This window comes from Mustela nigripes, chromosome 1, assembly GCF_022355385.1.
Source record: "Mustela nigripes isolate SB6536 chromosome 1, MUSNIG.SB6536, whole genome shotgun sequence".
Classification (NCBI taxonomy): Eukaryota; Metazoa; Chordata; class Mammalia; order Carnivora; family Mustelidae; genus Mustela; species Mustela nigripes.
This window is the reverse complement of record NC_081557.1, coordinates 121,725,021-121,731,863: the sequence shown is the minus strand read 5'-3', so window position 1 is coordinate 121,731,863 and position 6,843 is coordinate 121,725,021.

Below are 6,843 nucleotides of genomic sequence, written 5' to 3'. Positions count from 1 at the left end.
AAATTAAAAAAAAAAAAAGTGGTGACTGTGGACATCTTCGTCTTGTTCTTGACTTCAAGAAAAAAGCTTTTAACATTTCATCATTAAGTATGCGTTTCCTCTAAGTTTTCGCATATACCCATTATTAGAGTGAGAATTTTTTTTCTGTTCCCAGTTTTCAAAGAATGTTTAAATAGCTAGCTGTTGAATTTTATCAGATGATTTTTCCACATCTACTGAGATGATCATATACTTTTTTCCTTGTTAATGTGTGTGTGTGTATATATATATATACATATATACATATACATACACACTGTTTTTAGATGAGATTTGACTATTTGTTTAAAAATTTTGTTTGGGATCTTTGGTTATAAATGATTTTGGTCTATAGTGTCTCTTTCAGGTGTTGATCTCTAACGCTAATTTCATAAAATGAGTGGGAGTGTTAGTTATGTTTTCTAATAGAACTGAAGATAGCAGGACATCTGCCTATTTCAGTGGGTGGAGAGTGTGACTTTTCATCTTGGGATTGTAAGCTCAAGCCCCACTGGATGTAGAGATTATTTAATTGAATAAAATAAATTTTTAAAAAAGAAGAGCTGAAGAGAGCTACTAAAACTACAAATAACATCCACACTTACCAAATTCCTAGACAAAAAAAAAAAAAAAGCAAAGAAAATATACTGTACACAGCAAAATAGGGGAAGAAAATAAAAGAAGTGTAAAACACATAAGACAGAGTGACAATAAAAATAAATTTTAGATTTTTCTATTAAAAACCACATCTAGGGGCGCCTGGGTGGCTCAGTGGGTTAAAGCCTCTGCCTTCGGCTCAAGTCATGATCCCAGGATCCTGGGATCTGTCGCTCTCGGCCCGCAAGAACAACCCGCAGACGAGGTGAGTGGCAAACTTCTTTTATTACTAATACTAATGGCGGCCGCCCCGCACCAAGCACTTACAGCAGTATATATGCACGCGCGTACGCCCCCCTTTCGCCCAATCAGAATGCCGTGCACGCAGTGTCCTCGTGCACTCTTATGTAACCATATAGGACTCTATTGTTCTCTAGCGGTGATCATTCGTTTCTCTCTTGGCTCCTGGTGCTGCTCATGCGTCAGCCACGAGCGCACCCACATCCTCCTAAACCAATCATTCTCATTTCCTCAATCTACAGGCATTTCTGTCTGTGTGACTCCTTGCATCTGCTGAATGGCTCTCCACAGCTCCCCCTTTTTTATTATTTATATGGCAGGGATCGTGCCTGTCTTAGGTTGCCAATCCTCAGCACACATGCTTACCCGTCATCGGGTACTCCCCCTGGCCGAGGAGCCCCTGTCTTAGGTTGCTATGGTGAGGGATCAGTCTTACCCGTCTTTGACTACCGATCCAGCGTACTAAGCCATATTTTGGGGGGGGAGGTGCCAGCCTCCAGAGCCATCATAGCTTAGACCAAAGCCCGCTGCTGTAGCTGTTGTCGTCATCGCGCAACTCTACAGATGCATCTTAGTAGGAGCACTTGAGCCAGAATCATTAAGGCTCTTATGCCTGCCCAGTTTGAGGAAAGAGACTGATTGTTATAACATACTAACCAAATCGCTGACGGAGCCAAGAGATACCTGGGTGGCGTTCAAGGTGACATTCTGAGCCCACCGCGGTTGATTAGCTGATGGTTACGTATGATGGCTCTTAACTTATAAACTTCTGCGAGTATAATTTTAACCGCATAAGGCAAGAGGCACATGAAAAGAACAATTACCATTAGCACTCCTATAATTGTTCCTACAACATACCATGCGTGCGTCAGGGAAAGGAAGTGAGAAAACAAGGACAATGTCCGCGTGGGTTTTGTATACACCCAACAGTCCATTAATCTGATTTTGTGTTGCAAGGGCTTTAGCTACCCTCCCGGTGACATTGTTGAGTGTTGCTGCAGTCAAAGTCTCGTTTATGTCGAAGCAGCACCAGCAGGTTGTCGAGGTTCACCTGTATTGGCATCGGGATATACGTCGGTATCTTGGCTATTACTGCTGAGTCTCCCACCGTGGCCTTCCAACATTCTGATAGCAGATAATTCTGGGACTCACAAGAGAGACTAGATGACTTGTTAATAGTAGAAGCATTAAAAACTATGAAGAGAAAGGGAGCTCTAACACAGACGGGCATTGATAAGTAACTTATGTGCTTAGCTGAGGTGCAATTGCAAGTAACATTTGTTTCAAATCGAGAGCCTACGTGATCTTAAAACCGCTCTGGCCAGGTTGGCCCAATCCTCAGGATTGAGGTAAAGTGTTCCCAGCGACTCCACAAGGGAGACAATGAAAGCTGCCTGGGGTCCATAGGCACTGACTGCCTCCTTAAGCTGCTTTACCAACTTGAAATCTAGTGGCTGGTGGTACCTCTGCTGATTCTGATCTTCTAACACTGGAAAAAAGCCTTTTCCCAGGCCAAGGACCTCTCTCCAATTTTCCGCGGTACAGCCCGAACAATAGCACGTCTTGGCGCAGCTGGGCCTATAAGGCGGGGGCCACTCATGGGGTGGCGCTGTGGGGCTGGAATGTGGAAGCGGTGTAACTTCCGTTTTTAATTTTGACTGCGCCACAACTGTGGCTTTCGCCCCTGCTTTCAGCTGCGCCATTACTTCTCCCTGCACTCTTAATTCTCCTAATGCCTTTTGCAATTCCGCCTTCTTTTCCTCAAGTTGCTGCCTCACGGTCTCCAAGTCCGTCTGGAGACCGGGAGATTCCCTTTTCTTGTTACTTGCCTCTATCTTTCTTAGCTCCTGTAACTCGCATTCGGACATCCCTTCTGAGCTTTCGCTTTCGGATTCAGAATCTCGGGAGGAGCCCTTATGGGACTCTTCTTTCATTTGCTCAAGGACTTTCCCTCCCTGTAGTACTGCTCGCTGCAGGGGCTCTCGGGGGGATTGTAAACATACTTTCATCAGGGACCACACAGCTAGAGTCCCCGGGGATGTAGAGGGGCAGCGTTTTAAGTCCTCACCCAGGTTTTCCCATTGTGGCACATTTAGGAGCCCTTCTTCTATGAACCAGGGGGCAATCTCAGCCACTTCTCTTAAGAAGGTACGGGCCGTTTTCGTCTTTAACGGGGTACCATTCGCCTTAAGAACGTCCTTCAGCGGACTCTCCATCTTATACCTAGAGATCTCATTCCCCATTTCGGGAGAAACGTACTTCTATTGTCCCTATGCGCCGGTCGTACTTTCGACGGCTGCGGGGAGCGTCCCTGTCGCTAGACAGGCCTGCCAACTGACAGAAATGGGTGCAGTGCACTTGCACGCTTCACCTTATCGTTGCTCTTACCTCGATCCTCGTTCTGCGTCTGGAGATAGGGATCCCGGGTTTCGGCACCAGATGTCGCTCTCGGCCCGCAAGAACGACCCGCAGACGAGGTGAGTGGCAAACTTCTTTTATTACTAATACTAATGGCGGCCGCCCCGCACCAAGCACTTACAGCAGTATATATGCACGCGCGTACGCCCCCCTTTCGCCCAATCAGAATGCCGTGCACGCAGCGTCCTCGTGCACTCTTATGTAACCATATAGGACTCTATTGTTCTCTAGCGGTGATCATTCGTTTCTCTCTTGGCTCCTGGTGCTGCTCATGCGTCAGCCACGAGCGCACCCACATCCTCCTAAACCAATCATTCTCATTTCCTCAATCTACAGGCATTTCTGTCTGTGTGACTCCTTGCATCTGCTGAATGGCTCTCCACAGGGATCGAACCCCACATCGGGCTCCCTGTTCAGCGGGAAGCCTGCTTCCCTCTCTCTCTCTGACTACCTCTCTATCTACTTGTGATGTCTCTGCCAAATAAATAAATAAAATCTTTTTTAAAAATCTAGAAAAATAAGTCTCATCTTACTATTTCACTGCAAATATATCTTTTAAAAATGACAAAGTTAAAACTGAAAGAATGAACCAATGTATACTAGACAAATGTACACAAAAAAAAAATGAGAGCAGCAATATTATGTCAGATAAAATAGAATTCAATGGGACGCATGAATAGAGCACGCTAGTTACCTATTGTGAAAAATATTACTTCAAAACTTAAAATGACAAACATTTGTTATCTGACAGTTTCTAAGAGTAGTAGCCCAGGAGTGGCTTAGTGGGGTGGTTCTGGCTCTAGGTCTCTTGAGGGGCTGCAGGTAAGGTGTGAGCCAGGGCTGCAGGCATCTGAAGGTTTGACTGGGTCTGGAGGATCTACTTCCATGAATGTCCTAGAGACACAACAGAGCAAGTGACCCAACAGGGAGAGGGCGACTAGATGGAGGTCACAGTGCTTTTATATGCTTTATCTTTCAAAGTTGCACACCATTATTTCTGCTTCAGAATTGAGTTACTGAGTTTGGGATACACTTAAGGACAGGAGAATTAGGTCCCTTCTCTCAAAGGAGGAGCATTAGTGAATTTGTGAAACATTTTAAAAATTACTACATGGAGCACAGAATAATTTTACAAATGGCTATCCACAAAACTACAAAGAAAGCATCAACAATGACAAACAGCAGAAATTATACAGGCCCCATTTTCTTTAACTGAAAGAAAAAAAAAAAAACAGCGTGGGGCACCTGGGTGGCTCAGTGGGTTAAGCCTCTGCCTTTGGCTCAGGTCATGATCTCAAGGTCCTGGAATCAGGCCCAGCCTCGGGCTCCCTGCTCAGCAGGGAGCCTGCTTCTTTCTCTCTCTGCCTGCCTCTGCCTGTTTATGATCTCTGTCTGTCAAATAAATAAATAAAATTTATAAAATCTTTAAAAAAAAAAATAAAATAGGGGCGCCTGGGTGGCTCAGTGAGTTAAGCCCCTGCCTTCGGCTCAGGTCATGATCTCAGGGTCCTGGGATCGAGCCCGCATCAGGTTCTCTGCTCAGCAGGGAGCCAGCTTCCTCCTCTCTCTCTCTGCCTGCCTCTCTGCCTACTTGTGATCTCTGTCTGTCAAATAAATAAATAAAATCTTTAAAAAAAATTAAAATTAAAAGAATAAAAACAGCTTAAATAAAGTTTATAATTAGAGAGATGACCTAAGATAAAGTACTTCCAAATTATAAAAAGAAACATAAATATGCATATAGATACAAATACATAGTAAAATATTAAAATTAAAAAATTTTTAAAATTATAAAATACAAAATCATAAAAATGATAAAAATTCAGAAGCAATAAAAACAGAAATCATAATACAAATTTGATGACAGAGTTAAATCTAAGCTTATCTGTTACACCAACTGTTACAAATGACCTAACCTTGCTTAATAAAGGGAAGCAACTCACAAAGTCGATAGTTACATGAAAGGATAGTTACTGTAGCATCATTTGTAAAAGCAAGTATTAGAAGTAACTTCATTTTTTTTTCAAAAATGATGTGAGAAAGTAAATTATAAGTTCCATACAATGGGACAGTTCTTAACAAGAACGAGGTAACTCTTAATGTGCTATATAAGATAAAATCTTCAAAATATGTTTTTAAAAAGCAAGATGAAGATATTTACAGTCTGTGACTATTTTGTGGTTTAAAACAAAAGGATTGCTTTTGTTATATTAGTATGCCTCTGGAAAGATCTACAATAAACCTAGTAATAGTGCTTGTCTATGGGAAGAGGACATAGACGGTTGGGGCAGAGAAAACAGAGAAACTTAAATTCTATCCTCTTCCTTTTGAATTTTGCATTTGTACCCAAGTGAATACTACTGATTTTTAAATTTCTGATAAAAAAAATTTAATGCAGTTTTATTTAAAACTTTAACTGAACTAAAACAATAAAAATTTAATTAAGAACAGATTAATTGAATTGGCTAAGAATTATGTAAGATATTTTAAAGCAGTTAAAGAATTACATCCAGTAATGGCTTTGGTTCTTTAAACTTTCCAGAAACATAATATACAATCTATTCCACAGCACAGGTAAAACAGAAAAGTTGTCCAGATGCACTGCAAAAGTACCTGGACATTGAAACAAAAGCCTGAAAAAATACCATAATAAGAGAAGACTATACACCCACTAGGTCCCTATGAAAAAAGATTCAAGAAAATACTGTCAACTTGAAATTAGAGATCTTGCAAATGGATTAGAAAAAGACAAACATCCTGATATAAAAATAGGCAAAGAAGATAGATAATTCATAAAAGAAATATAAAAGACCACTGAATATGTGAAAACATGGTCAACATCACTAATAATGAAGGAAATGAATTAAAAGACTCATGAGCTATCATTTTGTACTAGGTTATCAAAGATGTAAGACATTGGAAACATCCCAGTTTGTTAAGGGTGTAAAGAACTAGACACTCCTATAGACTGTTTACATTTCTGGAGAGCAATCTGAGAACATGTATTTTAATATTAGACACAGGAATTTCACTTCTAGGAATTTATCCTAAGGAACTCATTGGACAAGCGTCCTACAATACAATGTATATACAATAGTGTTCACTGCAGCATTATTTCCGATAGTGGCCTGGACACTTTCAAAATAAATTATGATATATCCATACAATACAATTCCTTGCAGCCAGTTAAAAAAAAAAAAATGATAGCACAGATTTATATACTGGTCTACGTATGGAATGTCCATTTAGTTGAAAAGTTTTGCAGCTATTAAATACTATGCATTTGAAGATTATTTAGTAACAAAGGAAAAGTCTCACAGCAAGTGAATTTTAAGAGTTACAAAGAAAATGTAGCATGACTTAATTTCTACAAGATCTCACACTTTTGAATTTAAAAGTACAGAAAGAAACTACATCGAAATGTTTAAAATATGGTGGAATCTGGGGTGATTCTTTCTACAATTTTCTGAAGAAACATGTTACTTCTATACCTTAAAAAAAAAAAAAAAA